Source organism: Melozone crissalis, unplaced genomic scaffold, assembly GCF_028551555.1.
Source record: "Melozone crissalis strain CALT ecotype California unplaced genomic scaffold, PUWL_Pcris_2 ptg000068l_1, whole genome shotgun sequence".
Lineage (NCBI taxonomy): Eukaryota > Metazoa > Chordata > Aves > Passeriformes > Passerellidae > Melozone > Melozone crissalis.
The window spans coordinates 21,434,454-21,459,937 of NW_026535846.1; the positions used below are offsets into that span (position 1 = coordinate 21,434,454).

At 41.6% G+C, this 25,484-nt stretch overlaps 2 long non-coding RNA genes across 2 annotated transcripts in view; both read left to right on the top strand.

Moving 5' to 3' along the window:
• Positions 1-741: 741 nt before the first annotated feature.
• Positions 742-13,659, top strand: LOC128945914 (uncharacterized). Its single transcript, XR_008483902.1, has 3 exons — positions 742-837; positions 11,092-11,405; positions 13,473-13,659. It is a non-coding gene; the product is annotated as an uncharacterized LOC128945914 (long non-coding RNA).
• A 3,412-nt stretch (positions 13,660-17,071) lies between these two features.
• Positions 17,072-25,484, top strand: part of LOC128945797 (uncharacterized) — a 48,207-nt gene continuing 39,794 nt past the window's right edge. The window contains exon 1 of the long non-coding RNA XR_008483894.1: positions 17,072-17,202. This is a non-coding gene — a long non-coding RNA (uncharacterized LOC128945797). The remainder of the gene's footprint in view (positions 17,203-25,484) is intronic.

Consider the following 25,484-nt stretch of genomic DNA (forward strand, 5'->3'; position numbering starts at 1 on the left):
CTAACTCAAGATTCAGAGCATGTTCCTTCCATTGAGAAAACCTCGACCAAAGCTAGTTTCTATCTTCAAGGAAGATTATTTTCCTGTTGTCTGACATTCTGCAATGGAAAATGTTTAAATCTGAATTATTTCTCACTCTCTAGCTTTTCCTGTGCTCACATTTACCTCCACAGCCCCATGCCCTACACATACAGGTGTATGGAATCCTTGTAACACCAGAGGAAAACACTTTTCACTAAGTACACACCAATTAATTCCAGTTTCGGGACTGTAATGGCTCCTGTTCCTTGGTGATTTGTCACTTCAGTCCCTCGTGGACACAGCAGAATTTGGTGCTGCAACGTTCTGGAATTCCCTCCACACCTGTGCTAAGGGCACAGGCCCTGCTGATGAATGCCCCGTGCTGTGAGCGCTGATGTGCCATTAATCACATTAAGAAATAGGCCTAACAAGCCATAATTTAAAAGAAGGACTGTGTTCCCAGCTCTGCTTTCAGTCAGAGTGAAGCAGCCTGTGAGTATCTCTGCATTGAGGGTGCACTTTTGGGTGTGTTTTTGCCATGTCCTTTTCCAGGCATGCTCCCCATCCCAGGGAATGGCACAGAGCTGCCTCCATGCCCAGGAACCCCCTGAATATCAAACTAATATCTGCTCAATATTGCCCTAATCACAGCCAGAGCAAGGGCAAATTACTGACCCTAATCCTCATTAATTCTTTCTGTGACAGGATCAGGAGCTGCTTGGAGGACTCAGGAATCCCACCCAAAACTGGAGTTATTCCCCTCAACAGCCTCTCTGAAATTGCCATCAGCAGAAGCTGCATTGTTTGAAAAGGTAAGTGACTGCAAGCAAGAGATAGAATTAGCATCATCTGTTCTTTAAAACTACACCTGTCATTAAAGTTTTAAAGAAATGAGATCTTAGCTGAAATCTTTGTAATTTACTAACGCTCATTTCCATACAATTTTGTCAGAACAGCACAAACTCGGTGTTGACACAGCCTGAGCCTTCAAAGCTGGGCTCAGTTTGTGCAGCTCTCCTGTCTGTAAGAATGACACTGATTTTCTCAGATTTCACACAGATTTTCCATTTAACTCTCAGTATTTTATAGCCAGCTTTGGGCAGGTGAGGAACAATTCCCTCTGATGCTGAGCACAGATCCTGCCATGCCACAGGTGAACGCAAAGGGAACAAAACACACTTGGACATTGGTCTGTGGATGGTTGTGGGAGGGAATGGTTGTTCCTCTGACCTGGCTCACGTTAATCCCTGAGCACCCCAGGTCCTTTCCTCAGAGCTGGAATTGCACCCAGGACCTGCCAGACCTCACGCATCCCTCCTTGTTTATATCTGAATTTTAAAAAAAGCCAAGCATCTGCACCTGCTCCCCTTGAACGGCCTTCTAAGAACTATTCCAGAAAGTCAAACCCTAACTTTTTACAATCCCTCTTTGCAAGTAGGAGAAAAAAGACAGAAATATCACATTCCATGAGAGGAAAATGGGAACTAAAATTGCAAAGGTCACTTTTCACTTGTAGCTGCAAAGATCTGTTATCTCAGGTGTTGCAATGTCAAAATTCTTTTATTCACTGAGGTGCCACCTCTCCTTGGGCTTGTGAAAACTCAGCAAACAGTTACACACATTTAATGAGAAGCAAACAGGGTGTTTAAAACCCCGGACTCTGCAGGAGCCAGTGCAAGTAGAAGCATTAATTGGCTTAATATTCAGGTGCTCATTTCAGGGCACTGCAGCAGTAAAAAGTTTCTTGTCCATACACTCTTCAGGGAAACTGTGAAAGTCCAGAACAAGTCACAGATGTATAAGAATATTATTATGCTTTTTAAATAATATTTTAAAATATTATTTTAAATAATATTTTAAATAATTAAAAATAATTTAAAATAATATTTTTAAATTTAAAATAATAAAAATATTATTTCAAATAATATTTTTAAGCTTCTTAATTTTGTCTTAGCTGTCAGGTGAGGGGCTCTGCAGGTGAGAGCCCACCTGATCCTTTCCCACCACAGAACCGGGTTCAGATCTGATAAAATCCGAGTTTGGAAACGCTGGTTTATCTGTTTGTGTAGGGGTGCTATAAAAAGCACATCACCATGGCATCCCAGCTCTTTCCAATTAAAGAAAACCATTCCTACCATTTACTTAGCAGCTCTGACAATAGCCTGCAGCAGCAGTAAAACAACTTGACTGCCTGGCATTTTACAAGATAAATCCCTCACTACACTCTGTTTTTTCTTGCACTGTTGCTTGCAAAGACTTAAAAAGTTACTGCTCCTTCAGCGACTGGGACTGGTGCTGTTGCACTCATTTGGGCCACGGATCACTGGCTGCACTTTGTGCCTTCACATGCCACTTTGAGAAAAATCAATTTCAGTCTTGAGGAGCTCAGCCTGGTGTTGCAGAAGATCAGTGCACATCTCCAGGTGCTGCAGGGCATTGGCATCTTGATGTGGATTCAACAAAACATGACATAGGTATGCTGCAAAATTGCTTACTCTCATGCTAAGGGATCCTCTGAGGAAAATTACGCAGTAAATCAGAATGCTGGGAGGGCGTGCAAGGCACAGCAGCTGCAGTGAACACTTCTGTGTTTCTCACAACATAATTGATGTTGCTAACTGTAAGTGGCTCTGCTAATAAATGTGGTAGGTACAATAGGGAAATCAGATAATTTTTAATATTGAGATTAAAAATGGCATGTAACTGATGTTGAGGAAAGAAGCAGTTTGAGCCTAATAATGGTTGGAAGTATCTAAAAATCTTCTGTCCAGCATTAATTGTCACCTAAATCAGATATAATGTCAATACAGTTACTCTCTACCTTTGTTTAAATATTTTAAGTCTCTGCAGGGTTTTTATACATGTGCAAAGCTGGAGAAAAGGATCACTGACGTCCTTTGCCCTGCTGTATTTCCACACAGACACAAGAGTTAATTTCTGGATGTCTGTAATTTAGCAGGGGTGTAGCCCTGCCTGTCTCAAGGGCTCGGGCTGCATTTCCAGGGGATGTTAACTGTGCCTCCAGTGAGCACAGCAGAAATGCTGAGCCCAGATTAGGCATTCTGCTGAGCTCTCAGCAATGGTCCCTGCCAGATCATGTTTCTGATCGCTTTTGAAGGAGCAGCTCTGTCTCCAAAGAGGTTGTGCTAAATCAAGAATCATCTGTTTGTACGAACTGAACTTCCTGCAGGGTCAGGGGCTGCCTGTCCTGCTGCAGCTGGCAGGAGTCAGATGGGTTCTGGTGCAAGGATAAAGCAGAATATTCATTTCCCTGGGCACCCAGGCTCACCTGATGCGGATCTGTGCTCCTGATCTGCATCCCACCAGCTGGAAGCTGCTGCTGCTTCCCCTCCACAGCACCAGGAATGAAATCCCATCCGTAACCTGCTGGATTTCCTTACCTGGGCCCTCCTCAGCCAAATGAGCCAAACAGAGCAGGCCTAGGGGAATTTTGCTGATCAGGTGATGGGGCTGGGACAGGTTTGGGGTTGCTCAAAGGAGCAGCTCCACCAGGAGATTGTGGCAGCAGCACAGAATCACAAAATCACAGAACGACAAAATCAAAAAAATCACAAAATCACAAAATTACAGCATCACAAAATCACAGAATCAATAAATCACAGCATCACAGAATCACAGGATCACAGGATCAAAAAATCACAGAATCACAGAACCACAAAATCATAGCATCACAGAATCACAGCATCACAAAATCACAGAACAACAAAATCAAAAAATCACAGAATCACAAAATCAATAAATCACAGAATCACAAAATCACAGCATCTCAGAATCACAGAATGAACTAGGTTGGAAAAGACCTTTAAGATCACCTAGCCCAATCTATGACCTGGGATTATTGCACCAGCCTTGCTTTACCTGCAGAAGGAGGTGTGAAACAGTTTAATTGATAAACAGGGTGTGGATCCTGAATAAACAGAGGCTGGAGCTCTCCACTCCCAGTGGAAGCACCAAGCACTCAGCCAGCTGCAGGCTCAGGAGCAAAACCAAAAGAACAGCAAGGGAGGGTGAGCAGTCAGACTTCTCCCAGGGTTTATTCCTATTTTCTTCTTTTTTTCTGCACAGTTTTCCAGAAGATGCAGTTAAACAAGCAGGTGTGGTATTGAAATACACTCTGCATTCTTCCCACAACAAATACGGATTTGTGCAGAGACAGCCAAAACTTCCCCAGTCATGCCAGCTTTGTTTGTGCTCTGTTTGGAAGGAAAAGGCAGGTGAAATTCACTGCCAGATACCAGCTCTGTGCAAAAAACCGGATAAAGGAGCTGTAAAATAAGATTGAATTAAGAAATTCCAAATCTATGACTCAACTTGATCACAAACCAAGTGTTCACTGAAATCTGAAATTGAAAATGAATTTCACGTGAAATATGAAAACCAAACAAGGATGTTTCAAGTGCTTCCTTATGCAAATTCTGAGGTTTTTTCTTACAGTTTCCTTTAAAAAACAGGTGGTGATGGTGAGGAGGAGTTTGTGACAAATGATTCTGACATTTACACATTTTGCTGAATGCTAGTGGACATTTGTAATTTATTGTAATGATTTATGAGCAAAGAAGCCTAGCAGTGTTGAAGTGCTGATATCTTTTCTGCAATTCTGGCAAAGATTTTCTAAACAACAATATTCTCCTTTTGTAATTCAGGGTTTCTATAGCACATAGAACATTTACATTTGTTCCTACAGGGGAAATTTCACAATGACATCACCTGCATTTTATCTTCCTTTTTTGGGAATGCCTTTGAGCACAAATCAGTTTTTCCATTCCTGATTTTATGATACTCCAGTTTCAGATCATGTGTATCCCAGGTGACTGAACACCTAGTCATCCAAAATATTGGCAGGATATCCAATCTTGTTTAAGTTCCCTTCTAGTGGGAGCAAGGCTTCTGCAGGCATCAAATACACTCAATATAGTTCTTTTCAAGAAAATCTGAAGAAAGAATCACTTTATCTTGGAGGGGGTGCTGTTGTTCCACTTTTGTTAACAGGAGTGTTAACAACTATCAGGAGCCTGGTTGATAAATAAGAACATCGGAAAAATGAAAAGGAACTTTGGGCAATAAGTTACAGGCCACAATCGCTGGAGCATTTTGGTGCACAGATGCCTGTGGTGTTTCCTGGTGCAATTTGAGCTTTTGATTTCCATCTCATTTTGCTTAACAAAGAAATCTGCCCCACTTAAAAGACGAAATTCCCTCACTAGAAATGAACTGTTCAAAAGCTGAGTGGAACAATGCAAACATTTCCTGGAAATCCTCCTTGTGTTTCTGTGGGATTGACTGTCAAGCTCTGAAATGCATTTGGTGAAATTACGGCTGTGCAAACCCACTTGTGTGAGCCCTAGCATGTAATTCCAGACTGTTGTCATGCTGTTCAAGAATTGTTCTTCCTATACATTGGCTTTCCTGACCATATGCTTAAAAGTTTATTTTCAGGAGCAGAATCAGTTGATAGGGCTGAGTTATATTTATGTTATCTTCACTGGTGCACTTAAAGAAGGAAAAACTCAGTTTTGGAGGTTTTCCTAATTAGTCATCACCTTGAATGGAGTGGGCTCAAGGAAGAATGCCTCAGCCATGCTCTATTTTTCATTGCTTTCTGTTTGTTTCTTGTGTGGAGGGTAATGTTTAGAGCAGCATTACTGCTCATTACCCTGCTTAGGACACGACTGTTTGCACTAACTGCCAGAATCTTTTTTTGGAGAAAAATATACTTTTCCACTTAGTTTGCTGTTTCTAAATCCAACAAATATATCACATGCCATTTCCTCTTTTTGCAGTTTCTGCAATACCATACTTCATGCACAAAGCTAAAATTATCTGTGTGTTCAATTATAGGTGATTTCAAAATTAGCTCATTTGTGGAAAATATTTTGGAATGAGTGTCTAAAGCAACTCTACCCCTGTTCCTTCTCATACACAAGAGAAGCAAACCCACATTTTTTCTGTCTTCCTCTCCTTACTGCCTCACATGAAAAACAGATTTTTTTTTCTCTGTTTATTCCCTGTTTTGCTGGGTTTTAGGACAACTTTGAAGAAGATACTCTAGGCAGATAACACAGAAAGAACTGAAACTCATAAATTAATTAGATAATCTCCTTCCAGCCTCAGCTGGCTCCAATGAGGGCTCTTTAAAACCTCATCAGCTTGTTTGGACCTGTAGAGGCTGTTCAGGAGGATCTGGAGCTCCTCCTGTTCATGGCCAAGTGTGCATTCCACACTTGCAATGATTTCCTCTTGCTAAGTCTGGGATAAAGGCGTCTGAGCTCAGCTCAATGACATGCATTTTAAATATTGAGTGGAAAGATGGCTAGAAGGCCAAAAATGTGAGTTCAATTTGTTTAATTCTGGTTTAGCACCACTCATTGCCCCTGGTGGTTTTCCTGCTCTGTAAACAGCAAATGTATCAGGGACTGAATCAAACCCAAACCCTGCACCTCTACAAGGAGTACATTAACTTGTCAGAAACTCATTAAAATGATAATTTGTGAGTGTTTTAATGAAACTATTTTGACAGAGAGACAGGAGAAGCAGCAGAAGGATACAAGAAAACCGTGAGTTAATTACCTGACCTTAAAAGCCTCACCTAAAATATCAAAAGAAAAAAAACAGTGCTTATTTTTGCTTCAACACTTGTGACACTCCTCACAGATACATCTTCTTTACCTGTGGTGCTATAAAAGACCTTTTTGAGACATGAATGATTGGGAGAAAAACAATGCTCTTACATTAAACATCTTTATTAATATGGATACTCTGTGATTTAGCTGTGCCTGGCTTCAACCGTGATGTTTTGGAAGACAAAGTACAACCAGAATTTAGAATGAATGTGAGAAATAAGTATTTGTGGATGGATACTTCACTGAAAAGTCGAGTTTAATCCTTATTCAAATTGGATTTCCTTTGAGAAAGCTTAAGGCTATCAATCTATTATCAGACAACAAAACTGACTATTACTCATTCCAGTTGAGTTTGGTCGTTTTTTTATTAAATCTGAAAGAAGTGTGGTGAACTAATGTGTTTGTAAACCACAGCAGATTGAAAGTCATGTTTAATTTGGGAACAAAAGGGCTTTGGTGCAGTTTGAGTGTCCTGATCCTTTTTCCTTTCCTTTTGTCCCTTGCTGGTTTCTCCTGCTCTGTTGTTGTTGTGGTTTGTTCTTTACTCATCCTGGGCTTAGGGCAGGGCGAGGGATGTGCTGGTGTGGGATTCTCACCTGGCTGAGGTGTCTGTGCTCACAGCTGCTCCACAGAGACCCCCAATGTGACACAAAACTGTTTCCATGGCAGAACCTCTGAAACCTGGAGGGAAATCCTGGTGGCCATGGATGCCTGTGACCGCGTTCACAGGGGTTCTTGGATTGGGGAAGAGACGAGGGTCTGGCTCCATGTTTCAGAAGGCTGATTTATTATTTTGTGATATATATTACATTAAAACTATACTAAAAGAATAGAAGAAAAGGTTCTCATCAGAAGGCAGGCTAAGAACAGAAAAGGAAAGAATGATAACAAAGGTTTGTGGCTCGGCTCTCTGTCTGAGCCAGCTGACTGTGATTGGCCATTAATTAGAAATAACCCCATGAGACCAATCCCAGATGCACCTGTTGCATTCCACAGCAGCAGATAACCATTGTTTGCATTTTGTTCCTCAGGCCTCCCAGCATCTCGGGAGGAAAAATCCTAAGGAAAGGATTTTCCATGAAAAGATGTCTGTGACAGATGCCAGGTCTGCCTCCCTTTCACATCAACACTATTGCTTTCCTCCCCTCCTGCTCTTTAAAATAATATTGATTTGTTTGTTTTGCCAAAAGAATGCTTTTAGGGGACCAGCCAGGAGCAATGAAAGTCACAGATACTAATTAAGGCAGTCACACATTAATAGATTGCTTTTCTAGAGGTTTGAAATCACCATACGTTGTAAAGTCAAAATTAATCCTCTTTAAGTGACATGTAAACGAGGACAGGTTATTATTTGGAAAACAGGAGCAAAACCTGTAGCCTCTACCTCATGAAGTTGTTTTGGTCCAGAACCACAATAATCAGTGTTGCTTGGGGCTGGAACAGATGCCCAGGGTTGTGATTAAAGATATGTTTATGCATACGTTTGAAATAAAGCCCCAGAGACGAGGGCACAGCAGGATTCTGTATCCAGGCAGTTCTCCTGAGCAGGGAGGGGACAGCAATGACATTGCTTACCTCCTTCCCTTTTTCTGAGCAATACTTTAAGGAATAAAACTCGCACTAACAGCGGGAGTCCAGCTGAGAGGTTTTTCTCTGAATGTGCTGCTCAGTCACGGCACAAGCAGCACTTTAGGTGGATTCAGTTCCATTTTTCCCCCCTGATAGTTGTATCATTAGGATTTTGCTGGAATTTCAGATGTTAAGTATACAATAACACAAAATGATTAATGGCCCATCCTCGGCAACGTGTCACGTCAATAAAACTGGTCTTTAATAGCTCTGCTACAATTCCCAAGCTGAAAGAATTTCAAGAGTCACTTAAGACAAAACCTATTTTTCTTTATCAGAATTCCTTAGCAGTTCTGTGGCTGAGCACAGAGGACAGGAAGGGCTCAGGAACCACACAGAGGATTATTGCCCCTCTGCTCCCATTCTCTCACTCCTGTTCAGACAGGAGAACAACAGAAATATTGCTTGCAGTTCCTTTCCTGTATCTCCCACCATCCCAGTAACCAAATTGACCTGTGCTGCAGGAAAAGGGCTGGAAATATCACTGACTCTAATAGAACACAGGAGCTGCGTGCCCAAAAACATTAATTGGATACTCAAAAAAAGCATTTGTTTCTTTTTGTGGGACCAAAAAAATCCTTTATCAGACCTCATCCACTTCTCTTGGGGGAGTGTCTGGAAATCAGGCATGGATTGGTTGGAAGGTGAGGACAACTTCCAGTTTTTTTCATTGCCCCAATGTCCATTTCTTGTGCCCCAGGAAGGCAGATGCAGCTCCTGGGGTCAGGTAGGTCTGCTGAAAAGGGAATGGTTCATTAAAGGGAAAAACAAAACAAAAAGCTCTAGATGTCTGGAGATGCTGCTGCTGAAAAGCTCCAAAATTACAATACTCAAACTGATTGCATGAAATTTCCAGCTGTTAAAAGCTGAACTTGATTCCTCCTTTAATCACTCTGAACACATAATACATGTCTAAAATTAAAGGTCATCCACTCACCCAGGGCCCTACAAACGTGCTTTGACATTAAAAGGTTTACAATTAAAATCCACCAGGGCTGGGAGGCAGCAGCAGGGATGGGGCAGGGCTGCTCCTGGGGCCAGGGACCGTTTTTGTTTGGTGCTGGGGCTGAGAGAGAGGGTGGGCTCAGGCAGGGGGACCCTCCTTGTGATGGATTCACAGGGGTCTGAGGGTGAGGGAGGAGACGAGGAGCTGACTCCATGTTTCAGAAGGTTGATTTATTATTTTATGATATATATTACATTAAAAATATACTAAAAGAATAGAAGAAAAGGTTTCATCTCAGAAGGCTGGCTAAGAATAGAATAGGAAAGAATGATAACAAAAGCTTGTGGCTTGGACTCTCTCTGAGCCAGCTGGGCTGTGATTGGCCATTAATTAGAAACAACCCCATGAGACCAATCCCAGATGCACCTGTTGCATTCCACAGCAGCAGATAACCATTGTTTGCACTGAGGCCTCCCAGCTTCTCGGGAGGAAAAAATCCTAAAAAAGGATTTTCCATAGAATGTGTCAGTGACACTGGGGATCACCAGGACCAGGCACAGCCCCAGATGTGCTGGGGATCAGCAGGATGATGCTCAGGCACAGCCCCAGATGTGGCACAGCTGGGCTGCGGTCAGGCTGCAGCCAAACAAGCCAGTGCCAAGTGCAGAGCAGCAAGGGGGGCTCAGCCTGGCCCAGGGCACCCCCAGAGCTGCCCCTGAGCCCCGGCAGTGAGAGCTGCAGAGCTCTCAAGGCCACCCCACTCTGATGCATCAATGTTTTGGAGAAATCTGGCTGTTCCTCTGCTTTTAAAGAAAATTATTTCTTTACCAGCAGAGCAGAGAGTCTCTTTTCCTTTGCATTTCTGTCAAAAAACAATTGGTGTGTCAGGCTGCATTATGTCTCATGGTTTGGTGAAACACGAGCTGACGTACTGTAACCAAAAGGGATTTGAACATATCATGTCAGAAACTGGGAGCAGGAATACAGCCTCTTGCTCTCTTTGTCTTGGCAGGAGTTCTTGTTTTCAACTCTTGTTTTAATTCCTCTTGATTGCCAATTTAAAAAAAAAAAAAATCACTGCAGAGACAAGTGTCCAGTTCTGCTGCCTGTGCTCAGTGTGCCTTTAATCTTTCCTTCTGCTCCTTGAGAAAAAAACCATGAAAGCAGAAGAAAGTCTACCCAGGTCAGAGAATTTGCTTACAAAAATCACCTGTGAGACTTGACAACCTGAAGAAAGATTAATGAAAACAAAAAGAAATTTGGAAATTAAAGAAGCAAGAAAAAAACCCCAAGGAATCAATAGAAATCAGCGCATAAGAGAGCAGAGAAACCTGATGCCAGTCATCATCATTTTGGGGGATGATACGCGTCAAAGAGTGAAACCGAGAGATTGGCAGTAATATTTTTAAAGGAGAAATCCAGGGCAATTTCTGCTGCTGTCTCAGCGTGATGGGATTAGGAGGCAGCCCCAGGCATCACCTTGCCCTTGGGCAGTCTGGGTTTGTGTGCCCCTGACCTCTCCTGATATCCTACCCAATTTATAAACTCATTCATTCACTGAACTGGCTGCTTCACACTGGTGCTTTTCCAGACACTGAAGAGAAGGAAATATAATCCCATTAGTGTTTGTTCTTCTCACCACTTTGTTACTCACTCTCTTCTCTGCCACTGCTCTGTGCCTTCTTCTCTTTTCCTTGGCTCTGTTCTTCCCTTTCACATCCCCTCAGCTCATTGTCCTTTTCCTTTCAACCTTCCCCTTTCTTGCTCTTCAGTTGCCTTATGAACTCCATTCTTTTCCTGTAATATTTTACATTTTTTCTCACTAGAATATTCTTCTCTTGTTTTGCCCAGGAGTTGAATTTGCTGGAAAGGGCTCAGAAGGAGCTGCTGCCTCCCCAGTTCCCTTCTGCAGTGAGAGTTACCCGAGCTGAGGCTGCTTTGGCCTGCATTAATATTTACAGGCCTGGTTTATGGATCTGAAGATTGATTTAGCACGAGAGTAATGCAGGGGAGCAGATGAGCCATGGGAATGGTGAGCTCTGCTTTGCTGAGATTCATAAATCCAAAAGCCATGCTGAGGTGAAGAGCTTTCAGAGGAGCAGCACCTAATGCCTGAGAATCATTGGATGTCTGAAGTCTTAAACAAGTTGGAAACTCATCTTTCACAGGTAGCAAAAAATGATCTTTAATGGTTAAACACATTCTCCAAACTCTTACAGAATTACAGCCTTTCTCTTTAAAATGTATAGAGTCTAAGGAGTTCAAGGAACAGCAGTTTTCCCAGGCAGTCAGGTGATAAATGTGCTATTTGGTAACATCAGGTATGCATTTTCTTACAAAAGCACAGCATATTTAAGATACTCTTGGCACTCTCATCCTTTTCTTTTTCAGAAATTATGGGAGTTTTTTTGCCACTGAGTTTTTTGTCTTCTAGACACTAAACCCAATTATTTTTCAAGGTCAAACCATGCAGTACAGATTTAATTTCAGCATGGACACGTGAAATTGTAATCAACTCACAGTGATTATTAACTCCAACAGAATATTCCTGTCACAAGTGGAACACAGAACGACTTTTACCACCCCTTGCTGCAGAACTGCTGTGCCTTTAGCCCAGCTAGAAAGGAACATTCTGGAATAAAATGTGACATTCAGGGGTTGGTTAGTAATGGCAGCATTAGAGCTCTGAAGCAGAGGATTTAACCCATTTAACCTCATTTAACCCAGGATTTAACCCTTGCTGGCAGGGACAGGCTCAGTGTCTGCCACACAAACCTGGGCTTTGAGGGGACACTTTCCTCCCCTGGCAGTGGGAGGGAAGGCACCTGAGAAATGCACCTTGCAGCAGTCAAGGACTCTGCTTTCTCTTTGTGTTCTGTATTATTTCGTGCTAGAGAAAGCGAGCTGAACTCCAGGGTGAGCCTGGATGTGTATTTGTGTAGTCCACGCACAGATGCTGCCTTTTACCTGTAAATCCATTTTGCTTTCAGACAAGCAGAAGAAACCATTTTCCTTGAACCACTGAGCTCTTCAAACTCTACCAGTGAGACATGCCTAAACCAGTCAGATTATTTTGCTATTTCCTGCACACTGATGTATTGTGAGCACTTCTCCTCAGTTTAGGGCTAAAAGCTTGACTTGTATAACCAAGGCCCATTATGAAAAAAAAAAAAAAAAAAAAAAAAGTCAAAAGCAGCACACAGTGTGCAATTAAAGAGTAAAACTCAAAAGAGTTCTTTTTTCAAGAGGGTTTTTTCCTATCAGCCCATCATATCATGCAAAGTGATGTTTGTATAGCTGCTGTGAGTGTCTCGTGCGTGCTATACCCACACCACAAAAATGCACATTTGGGAAAACAAAGGTGGAAATGCACAGGAGAAGCCACTGCAGAGGAAAACCAAAATAGACCTGTGGGGACCTTCCCTGGATTGTGAATAAAGTGTGAAGCTGGGCACAGGGTGTGAGGAGAAGTGTGGTTACACGTGCCTTGGTTCTACTCAAACACTGAAAGGGATCCAGTGCTAATGGAGCCTTTTCCAGCACCATCCATTGTTCTCCTGGAGGAATGGGGTACCCAGTGGTACTTGTTCCTTGGCAGAAATGATGTATTTGGTGTTTCCATTTTGGCAAATCAGCCCGGAGTATCCCAGAGCCCTGCTCTTTGCTGAGCCCCACTGCAGCCCCTGGAACATCTCTGGTATTGAGAGCTGGCTAAGGAAATTAGAGTTCCACAGCTTGGCAAAAGTTTGGGGAAAAAACTCACCCAAAGCCCCTGTGAATGCTGTTTGACTTTGTACCTGTTCTACATTCATTACTCTGATGGGAAAGTTTGAAAATAGAGCAGGAGGTGTAAGTGTTGCATTGAACACAGTGGCTTTCAAAAGTGTCCTGAACATCACTGAAGGAGGATCTGATCATTCCATGTTTGGCTGTTTTTACTGCTGAAAAATCTCTGGTCTTTATCAATATTTGAAAAGTCAAACCATTCCCCCCCAAATGATTAATAGAATCCCCTAACATATAGGGGAAAAGGTTTAAATTTTATTTTTTTAAAAGTAATCTAAGAATAAATTGTTTTCATATAGATTTTTTTTTCTGAACCTATATTGAAGCATTTGAATTGTGCTCATGGAGCTACATTTATAAGAAAAAGTATTATCTTTTATTAGATCACATAGTATATCTTGAAAAAGAAGCATCTCAGGCTCACAGATGCTTTCTTGGCCCCTCTGCAGGGATATGGAAAATAATCTTGCTGGGAGGAAGAGAGCTCAAGGGAGAATATAGATGTCCTGTTAATCAGGACATAAAAAAGAAAGGAGAAGCTGTGATGTGACAGTGACTGGTGGGAGAAAATCTGGCAAACAGCAGAGAGAAGATTGGGAGATGTGACAATTTGGGAAATGTATGTATAATTTATAAATGCAGACTTATTTTATCAATTTCATGTAGCACTCCTGCTCAGTCTGTATTTAATGTGCCGCTGGCTGGCTGGGGCTGTGCCATAGATCACACAGGGAGCGGGCACAGCAGAGACCTGGGACAGATCGCAGCATGGAGTTTCTGCTCAGAGCAGCACCAGTGCTAACCAGGCTGGTTAAACCAAAGGGAACCGATGGGATCAGGCTTTCTTTAAATGGGAGCAGTGGGAGGGCAGAGGGGAGAGCAGCTCTGTGAGCTGGGGGGCTGCAGGCTTGGGGCAATGCTCCTCACTGGGGTCACCCAATGTGGAATTCTTCTTCACTCGGGGCCACCAAATGTGGTGCTGGTGTTCACAGGGGTCCCAGGATGAGGGGAGAGATGGGAGTCTTGACTCCATGTTTCAGAAGGCTGATTTATTATTTTGTAGTATATAGTATATCAAAAGAAAATGGTGTACTAAAACTATACTAAAAGAATAGAAGAAAGGATTTCATCAGAAGGCTTGAGAAGAACGGAATGGAATGGAATGAAATGGAATGGAATGGAATGGAATGATAATAGAATGATAATAAAATCTTGTGACTGACCAGAGAGTCCGAGCCAGCTGACTGTGATTGGCCATTAATTAGAAACAACCACATGAGACCAATCCCAGATGCACCTGTTGCATCTCACAGCAGCAGATAACCATTGTTTGCATTTTGTTCCTGAGGCCTCCCAGCTTCTCAGGAGAAAAAATCCCAACAAAAGAATTTTTCATAAAATGCGTCTATGACACAGGCTGACCAGCAGGGCACACAGGGCATTAACGCCACAGAGGAATTGTCCAAATCTCCAAGGTCTCACAGGGTCACAATGTCCCAAGACAAGGTTTGGATTCCCTGGATTTCTGTTTGCCGTTTATTCTGAGAGAAGTCTGGGTGCTTTCTCCATTAACATGGCCTTGGCAATAATATAAATTCACAGTCTGCACTCACTTTGTAAGTTCTGTAGGGTCTCACAAGATGAAACTGCAGCCTGCAGTGCTTGGTGTCTGGAGTGGGAGCTTATCTCATTCTCCTGGCTCCCGCTGTTCAGACTTTGGTTCTTTCTGCTCATTTTACTGATACAAAACGTTCAGGTTTGGCTTTCCATCAGTGAGTGTTTACCACAATCACCTTCCCTTCCTCCTCCCTGGCTATTATGGCTTTGAAGAACTCTAAACGAGGGCCGAGCACAAGTTTGTGTGTGTGTTCTCCTGCCCTGAACAGGGAGGATGTTTGAGAGCAGCTGGGGAGGAGGCAGGGGCTCCTCTCCACACCAGCACAGGTCAGCACACGGATGTTTGTTCTTCCTGCCTCCTTTAAAAGGTAAATACTGTTTAAATTGTGGGGATTTTTTCTTTCACAAGTCTTTAAGCGTTTAGGATCACCCAGGTCCTGCTCCTGTGCAAACCACAGAAGGTCTGACAGAAGAACAACGTGTTCGTTTTGACAGAAGTGTCAAATTTGTCTTAAATTTTTTTTTCATTTGCCATATAACGCCACTGAAGGAAGCACAGAGGAAGCACTTGAGAATTGCTTTTCAAAACCAAGTTCTTCTGGCAAATCAAGAGACTTTTTTCAAACAGTTATTTGCTATTTTTAGTTCCTGTTGTAATATCCACTTTTCTGGTTGCTTTTTTTTTTTCTTTTGTACCAGAAGGAAAAACAGTATCTTTAAGGAGAAAACTCGATTTCTGAGGCTGGTCTTGGTTCTTAGAGCTAATCTTACTCAGCTTCTACTACTTTTTGTTTGTTGTTTATAACAAGAAGTCTTCTCATGCAAAGCAAACATTTCTGAAAATGTGTAAATATTTCCTTTGGAAATGGAGGCTTTTAAGCCAATTTCAGTGAAATTATGCTCACACTGATGTATCAGAGCAGAAGCAGCACACTGCATGTCTTGCTTAGGCTGGGATATAAAACTGCACTTTGGGGCAGCCTTGCTAATTTAATTGTTTCATTTCTGTGCAGGCTCTCTTTAATTTTTTTCTTGAGTTTTTTTCAAATTATTCTGGAAGGCATCTTATCCCATTCTAATGAATGTTCAATTTGCATGTTTTGAAAAATAGCTTTTTAAAGATTTGGAATCTGAAAACTAAACAAGAGAAGTATCAGGAAAAATGCAGAAAGGGTCCCTTTAGCTGCAATTCCAGAACAGGAAAGAAGTTGTGGGATGTTCTTTACAGGTGCACAAGAACAAGGTAGGAGTGCAGTCCAAGGTCTCCTTACTCACATCTCATTTAGTTCTTATCAGTGTGATAATGAAGCACAGCTGCATTCTTTTAACATGGAACACTATAAACCAATATATATTCATGATTTACCTCTTTTCTGACAATGTAAATTTCTTTATTTTCTATATCTAGCTTTAATAAAAACAGATTATAAATTATAAATTTCTGTGTTTTCTGTACCTATATATAGTAAAAATAGATTAAAAATTATAAATTTTTATATTTTCTGTATCTGGCTATAATAGAAATAGGTAGATTATAAATTATAAATTTCTGTATTTTCGATATCTATATATAATAGAAAGAGGTAGTTTATAAATTATTAATTTCTGTATTTTCTATTTCTATATAATAAAACCAGGTAGATGATTATTATGGTGTCTTACCACTAGAGGTGTAAGTTTAGGAGAGAATTTAAGACAGACATCCAAATTAAAAGCAGATTCATGCTTTTGACTTAGAAGTCATGGTGGTGCCATGAGGAGCTGGAATTCCTGAGCCTGTGTGGAAGGGCTGTCTTCTCCTCCTCCTCCTCCTCCTCCTCCTCCTCCTCCTCTGCTAGGATTTGGCTTTGCCTTTCCATTCATCGTGGCCAAGATTTTCTGACCAAAGTTTCTTTTTCCTGACCAAGGTTTCTTTTTCCTGAGCAAACTGGAGCCCGGTTCTGCTGCAGCACTCAGCACCAGGTCAGCCCCAGACCCCGGGAGCAGCCCATGATGTGTGCTCAGAAACCACAACTCAGTCCTCAACGGATGCTTGACAGGTGCTGTAGGCAAATGTTGCTTTAGCTCCCAAAAATTGCATTTGAAGGAGTCTCTGGCCTCAGGGATGCTGAGCCTGTGCTTCTGCATATTTCAGTTCCGCGTGGAGCAGAGGCATTGCTCAGGACATTTTATGTCCTGTTCCATTAGAGATTTGTCCATTTCTATTAACTCATGGGGTTTGAGAAGTGGGAGAACGTCCTGTGAATTTCTTGGTGTAATATGTGAATCCTGGAATGAGCATGTAACACATTTTTTTTTTTTTTGTATGTCTGTCCTATCTGCTGACCTCCCTGTGTCTGAAAACCATCCCTACCAGTGCCTGTCTTGCAAATATTTCCTCTTCTAAGCAGAACATCTTCCTGCTCTTTCTGTTCTTAACGCAGCTGAGTCTCTGCTGGAGCTCTGAGCCAGTTCTGAGGCAGTGGTGTCCCCTTGGGTGAAGAAGCAGCATCATCCAGGAAACACCAACAGGGATCAAGAGTAGCTTGAACATCTCCCCAACCAGAGAAATCCCATCTAGAGGTAAAGGGAAGTTCCTAGCTGGCTCCTTTCCACAGTGACCACACACCCTGGTCTAGTGCTCAGCCAGCTGGAAACAAGAGGGTGCAGAAAGGTATTTTTTGACTTAGGTGCAACTTTCATTTTACATCTTGGGCTCTCCAGCAGTAAACACAAGTGAAAGTAAAATACCTGCAAAAAACCCCTAACATTCTCAAAAAACTGCAAACCCTGCTCAAAGAGGGCTGGACAGAGCCATTGCTCAGGATTGTGTCCATTCAGGTTTGAGCATCTCCCCAGAATCATTAAGGAGGTGTTAACGCGGCTGAGCAGCTGCTACAGCCAGAAAGCAATTACGGTTTCAGCAGGACATGGTTTGCTTAACAAGGCCTTCCCATTTTTCCTGATGACTGCTGGGACAGAGCAGGGATTTAGGAGGAGCAGAAGAAGCAGAATTGGACTCTTTAAATAATTACAAACTTCTTCATCCCGTGTAGTGCCTGCACAATGTGGAACCTGGTGATGGAGCAAGGTCTCAGAAGAGATTTAGGGAAATGTTGAGTCTGGTGATGAATAACCAGTGAAAAATCTTCCCCCAGATATCCCAGCTGGAATTCCAGCACGCGCTCACCCCAAGCTCTGCCACGTTTGGTGTGGAGGAGCAGATGTCCGATGCTGCTCCAAGAGCAGCACGAGGCGCAGCGCTTGCTGTTGGATTTGTAACTGTGTGGTTTCTGCTTGGGGAGCTGTGAGTACATCTCTTCTGTTATTAGAGATAACAAGTATCTATTAATATTGAACTTAAATGTCTTTGCATATTTAACAACTGTATTAGTTTAAATATGCAAACAATAGCAATTAACTTATTCTGGATTTACTTCGTCACTAAAATATTTGTACTCCAAACCTGGGATATTTTGCAGGTTCTGAGATTGACTTTGCAGACAGCTTGTCAGTGAGTGGGGGTTGCTTGTGTGGCCTGGTGAGATGTTTCTGACAATCTGTTGCCAGAATATCTGTCTATCAATAAGTTTATCAGCAGACTTCATTTATTAAAGAGAAAATTAGCAGCTAGCTTTGTTTTTCTTTTCTGCTTAAGGAGTGGAATGAATTACCGGTTGGATTGTTTTGCTGTTGTGTGTTTGTGGTGGTGGGTTTTTGGTTTTTTTCACCGCAGTATTTGCAGTTTGATTTGAATTACCCGAAGGAATAAATTCCATTTTCAGTGATAAGGATTTAAAGAGAGCACCAAGGTGTTACTACAGTCAGACAACATCCACATTAAGCATTCCCTGAAAGTAAAGATTTGCATGTTCCACGTTAATTATCCCACCTCTAATTGCACCCCCTTGCCATAATACCCTAATGAAAGTGCTATTTATATTAATAAAGCATCACACTCCTAGGGACAGCCCACCACACTGCTCCTCACTCTGCATACAAACCCTCTGAAATGAAAAAGGGAGGAAGAGCTCTACCCCAAGCAGAGAGCAGAGAGATGGCAAGCCCAGCCCATCCCCAATCACATCTGACTGCAGACCGAGGGCAGATCAATCCCCAGCCAGCCTCTCCTCCTCCCTCAGGGGAATTCATCCTCTTTATCCACTCAATTAGCATGGAAAATGAACATTCTGGTCTGAGAATATCAGAGATTGGTATTTAGCAATGCTCACATCAACGTGAACCCCTGTGCGTTTTCCATGACCATTGAGGAGGCAGCAGAATTCTGTTGTGAGAGTCCTGTGGCACCCCTGTTTGTCAGATTCTTGTCCTCTGCACCTTGCAGGAGGCTTTAAAAAGCCCAGACTATTGCACTTCAGAGGGAGAAATTTATTTTTTGCCTCTTCTCAGTGGGCTCACTGTGCTGGCTGACACTTCTCAGTAATATTTAATCTCGGTGTGGAGCTGATGCAGAGTGACTCCTCTGAAGCATCTTAGCCCTTCCCTTTAAAATAACTCTGTCACATATTCATAAACAAAAATAGAGGTCAGATAATGTTACTTGTCAGGTCTGACTATGCCCTGGCTTTTATTAGAAAGTGTACAGAGACCAATCTTCATAACAGAACAGCACTGCTGCATTTGAATTACAAGCTTTTTGTCCTTTTCTTATTTGAAAATCCTGCCTGCTTAATTTGGCAATAAATTAAGCACTGCTGTTAAAAGCAGATTTTCATTGGGACTGAAGGAGCAATGTCCCTGCTAAGGAGAAATGATTGCAGAGAGCAGGTCTGGGTCATTCATCCTCACCTCAGCTGAGCCCCAGGACTCTGGATTTGGATCCCAAGCAGATTTAGATTCTCTTCATGGCAAGATCAGCCTTGTTATTAAAACAATGCCATGTTATTATCCTATGAAAAGATGGCTGGATCTGCATATTTCCCTTTTCCCTGCTCCTTTCCCCCACTGGGCTGACATCTCTTACCCACCCTGCCCTCTCTCCTGTATAAAGTCTGTGGCCCATTAGGCTCAAAAGGGAAAAAAAGATATTTATATTAAATAGATATATTTACTTATATTAAATAGATATTTATACTTATATTAGATATTTATATTAAATAGATATATATTAAATAGATATTTATATTAAAGATATATATATTTATATTAAATAGATATATATACTTACATTAAATAGATATTCATATTAAATAGATATATAATCATCTATATCAAGCATTCTATATCAAGCAATTTTTAATACTTTTATTTACTTATATTTACTTATATTTATATTAAATAGATATTTATATTAAACAGATATATATATATACCCATCTATAAAATTTATTCTATATCAAGCAATTTTTAATGCTCAGAATTAATTTCTCAACAGGAAAGTAAAATTATCTAATAATATACTTTACTAAAGCTGTTCCATGGCAGTGAGCATGATTAAGAAAGAGCAGTTTTCATCCTGCAAATTATATTTTGAAATTAAATTTTAATAACACAGTAATGGTGTCACTCATGTTTCCTATATTTTTAATAAGTGAATTGATTACCTTTCACATCTTGTATAAAACTGGATTTCTTTCCTGTGACAAAACTGAAAGTAGTGCTTTTCCCAAATTATTAAATTATAGAAATTAAGCGGAAATTCCTAAGAGATTTTATTTTCACTCCACATTTAATCTTCCCATTTGTGTTTATAGAGGTTTTCTCTGGCTCTTGTTTCTAAAATGAACCTCCTGGTGAACATTAATTCCCACTGAACCCATATGAGCAGACATTTATTGACACTGTTAAAATAAACTCAGTCCCTCCAAAGAGAGCTTGGTTATACATTTGAATTTGTCTATTTATCTTTGTTTTCCGTCCAAGCCAGTAGCCATCCTGAAGAGCTCTCTTCTGCTGGCTGCAATGACTCGAGTGCAAGAGCTTGGCAATTATTTAATTAATTCTACTGAATATTAATGCCTGTGGTTGCCAAGATATTTATGAGCTGCTTCAGCTCACTCGCCCTGTGGAGCTCACTCCCCTTGGAAAGCCCTTCTCTCTCTAAGATCAGCACCTTCCCCTGAAAAATCCACATATTTGTGGTTTATTTTGCTTTTGCCACGTGGCATGAAGAGGAGTTTGTACTTTTCCCTGCCCACCTGCTTTTTAGAACAGAATTCCTACGGACTGGGGTGTTTTATGTGGAGCCTTTCACTGCATTCAGGAGAGCAAGAACAGCAAATTGAGGGTTGGGACACTGCTGGATTCCCCCAATTTCAGGATAATTCAGAGGAATTATGGACAACCACGACTTTCTGGAGCCTCCATCCATCCCAGCTGGGCTGTGAGGCACCTGAACAGGAATTCCCCCAGGCAGAGCTGATATTAAACTGTAAACTGATATTAAACTGATATTAAACTGAATTCTCTTTAGTTCCCACCTTTAGTGTCAGACAGGCTCCACTGAGGAGCTCTCACTTGTGCAGAATTAACTCCTACAAGCAGGGCCCTGTGTTGGCAGAATGTTAAAAAACCATCAGGATCTCATTCCCAGGGGCACAAACCTCACTGCCCTGCTGTCCCCTGACTTCCCCAGCATTAGTGTTTGCTTCCAAACAAAACCAAGACCTTCAATTACTTGTACAAGTGGGTAGGAACACTGTATAAAACTGTAATTCTGGACCTTTGTCCAGAAAAAAATCCATCCACGATCATGTAGGTGGAAGAAATTGCACCTTGTGGGTGAGCTGTGCACAAAGAGCAAATTCAAGAATAAAATGTTCTCTTAAACATGAAGTGTTTGCTGTACATTAATGCGACCATGGTGCAGTCCTGGTCTGCAAATACATCCCGCAAACACCACAGAGCTCCCCTGAAAACCAGAAAAACTCTGGGAAGGGTCTGAGACAGAGAATTTCTTTCCCATGGCACTCAAAAAAGCAGAAAGTGGAGCAGAAGAAATCTCAGCTGTTCAAAAAGTGGCTGCATATGGTTCCCAACAAATCTTGTAAGCTCAAATTTGGCTAATTCTAAAGAAAAGCTTCTAAACAAAGCCTGAGGGAAAATACTGGAAGAAAATTATTCAGTGGGAATGTGGGCAATTATTTGGGCATTATTTTGGCATTACAGAGCAGAGGTTAAACTTCTGCTGGCAGCAGGTTCCAGGAAGGTAAGGCCAGATCAGCTGTTTCATCTGCTAAATTCAATTAGCTGATTTTCCAAAGTGCAGACTGATGGAGGAGACCAGTGTAGACATTATATGATGTTTGGATCTGTAAGTTTCATAGCTGCCAGTAAATATTGCATTTTCTCAGCAGTTTAGTGTCTCAGAAATCTCCCAGTGGTGAATTCTTCTGGAAAGATAGTTTGGATTGTGAGGAACCTCAGAGCAGCAGCAGCTCTGGATCAGCCCCAGGGATGGGGTGGGATTTTTCCAGGCCCCCCACTCAGGCTGGTTTTATCCTGATTTTATCTTGCCTCCTGTGTTTGCAAACACAACTCAGTTTCTCTGACAGCTCACCCCTCGACCTTCTGCTGAGAGTGACATTCTAGCGCCAGCTCTGGTGACAGTTTGGGATGTGGATATTTATCCACTGCAGCTCTGGACCAAGCCCATCAATCCCCTGCATGCAGAGGATGAAATGAGGCACTGGGCAGCTCTGACTTTCAGCCCTTGCTGGCTGGGGTCAGCAGGGAGCCAGCGACCTTTCCATGGATGACACCGCGGCCTGTCACAGAGCTCTCATTTAAAATACTCCTCTCAAATAGATAAAGATACACCCTAATCACTAATCAAAGAGCAGCTTTAATGCCTCAAAAATGTGGAGCAAGCTGCAGGCATCAGAATAAATTACAACTGAATTTGAGCAGTCATTGAATAAAAGGTTCAGGGGCCACGCCAGGGAGAGCCCTGGGAGCGGGTGATCCATCATTAATTCAGCCTGGGAGGTCACTCCTGCAATGCTCCAAATGCCCATTAAACATTTACAGCTTTTTATTTTTACAGTTCTGTGCCACACTCAGGCTGGCTGGGCACATTTTACAGAGCTGATTTGTTCAGTTCTGCATGGCACAAGCTAAGGGTGTGATTAACACACAATCGTACACAAACATGCACCCCAGCACGGAGCTGTGGGTGTGCAGAGAGCACTGGGGTGATTTTTGTGTTTTCTCTCATTCCATTGCTTGCACTGCTCCTTCCCCTCCTGCTTTCACTGGGCCTTGCCAAGGGTAGACCCCGAGGCAAAATGCCTGCAGGTTTTCCTGCCTGTGCCTTTCCTTCCTGAACTCTGACATCCCAAATAATTCAGCAGGAACACCTCAGACCAGTTCCTTCCCTTTATCTTTCCTTATTCCCCTTCCTCTTCCTTGCAGCTTTATTGCCTTTATTAAGGATAAACATTAATAAAACACCATTTGAATTCTCCATTTAAAAAACCACACAAAAAGTTCCTTTTTTGGAACAAAGGCTTTGGGGGGATGACTGTGAAAGATATGGAAAGTAGTTTTTAATTTGTGGGGGGAGAGAATGTAAGGAAATGAAGATAGTGCAGAAGGTAATCTCAGCCCTGGAGAGTTGCAGCTGTATTAATCACCAAAGATTAGGAACAGGCCACAGCTGTGTCTAATAAGGATAGAGCTATAAAAGAGTGAGTTAGGGGGTGAGGAGAGGGTTGGAGTTTGCTGTGAGGAAGGAGTTGGTGCTGCAAGGAGCTGCTCGTGAAACCTCACTGAGAAGGTATGGGACTTTTGCAATAAGATGACAACATGAATTCACTGTTCATTTTGGTTTTGAGGTTGGCCCTGTGTGATTTTTGAGCAGATAAACGCAGCTGATGCTCAGCAGAGCTCCCCATAGTGCAGCACAGCACTTTGCACAATTCCATGTACCAGGGCTCACCTGCAGGGAGGTAAAGCCTTGGTGCTTGCTGGCATTCCAGGTAATCGGGGAAAGAAAACACCAGAGAGCCCAAAATTACCTCTTTTTGTCAGTGCTCGCCTTGCAAAGCTGAACCTTTCTCTTAAAACAGACAGTTTTCGGGAGTTTGTTGTGGCAAAGAGTTCTTGGAGACTTTCCTTCTCTAAAAATAGAAACTCTTATTTATAAGAATTAAACTGTCATGCATTAAAGAAAATTATTGCACCAAACTTAACTTTTTCTTGTAGATAAAAATAAAATGCTTTACAGTTACAGGTTCATACAGTGGATTTATTCATGCATATAAATCTTCCCAAGGATGTGTGCGTTTTCAGTACCCTTTTTATGCTTTAATTTGCCGCTTATTCCAGACTGCCTTTGTTAGAAAAACCCGTGTAATGTCTTAAAATCATCAATTTGTGGTATTCAAATAACAAAAAAAAAAAAAATAGAGGTTTGTGATGCATCTTTCCACCTGTTTTTACCTGCACAAAACTTGGGAGCAGTGAGAAAAATGTCACTTCACGTCTAGTGAGTGCACATCTGATGAGGGAATTGGCTGCACAGGCTCATAAAATGGCTTGGACTTAATAGAGCTGGATTGGCTCTCAGCTGCTTCCTGAAGGAAGAAAGTTTGGTGTGTGAGGCTGTTATCTGTGCAAGAATTTTTTCATTGAACAAGTAATTCACTGTAATTAAAATAAAAATGAAATGGCTTTCACTGTAATGTCCTCAGAGAGTTTGCCAAACTAATACCCTAACTACATAAAGGCAGAGGTAATTTTTCATCCATAAGGTTTTTATGGAAATACATCTATTATTTCCCAAAGCAGAAAATGATACATTTTATTTAAATTGCGTTTTCTAAGCAGGAAGATTTTTTTGTGATGGAATTTTTTACGCAGCACATAATTTATGGGCCCTGGGAACAGGTGATTAAAATGTTGCTCTCAGTTGAGGGGGAGCCTTTGACACAGCTGAAGTTCACCTGTGTTTACAATAAATTTTTGATAAATTTGTACAAATGATATAAATATAAAACAATATAAATATATAGTATTATAAATACATATAAATATGAGAATAAATAATATTTTAGAAAAATATATAAAACATTATGTATAGAAATAGATATTTATAATAAATATAAGTAATGATAGGAATAAATAATTATTAATGAAATAAATATAATATATATAGAAATAAATATAAATAATATGTAAAATTTATACAAATACAATTTATAGATTAATCTTCACATGGATCTTTCCCAGGACAAGAAAGCACAAAACTGTCTGGGCCTATTTGTGTTTGTCAGTCCATTCTGTGTTTACAGGGCAGTTTATTTTATGTTCTGCTTTAAAAAAAAATAAAAAATCAATATGGGCTGTTTTGAAAACAAGCAAACTGCAATTAAAGGCATTGATGGACAGTTCCATTAGCAGCCAATCTGGCCCATCTGTTCTGCCTGCTCCGAAGGGGTTAACAGCTTTTGGCTGGGGCTGCTCCTGGTACCCAGCAGTGCCAGGCTGGCACAGCCCTGCCCGTGTGAGCATTGCTGGGTTTCATTCCCTGGCACTGGGGACTCCATCAGCAATGGGGGTGTGCAGCTGATGGAGTTATTGAGATTTGGGGCTGTCTGGGGTGAGAACTGCTGGGTAAAATTAAAAATAAAAACAGGAAAAGTTTCAGCAAGTCACCAGAAAGCACTGAATAGCTTCAGAAAAAATTCTGCAGCTGGCTAATGAAGAATTCATTATCTTCTATGCAGAAGGGATTTTTAAAATGATTTTTAATTATTTTTTGTTAATCAATATTCAGTATATTGGCACAGAACGAGTGGCTCTGCTGTGTTTGTGGGGCCTGGCACAGGGAGCTGTGGGTGCCAGGGCTGCAGCTGTACCTGTGCCCAGGTGTGGGGCTCAGCCTGGCACACAGCTCCTCACTG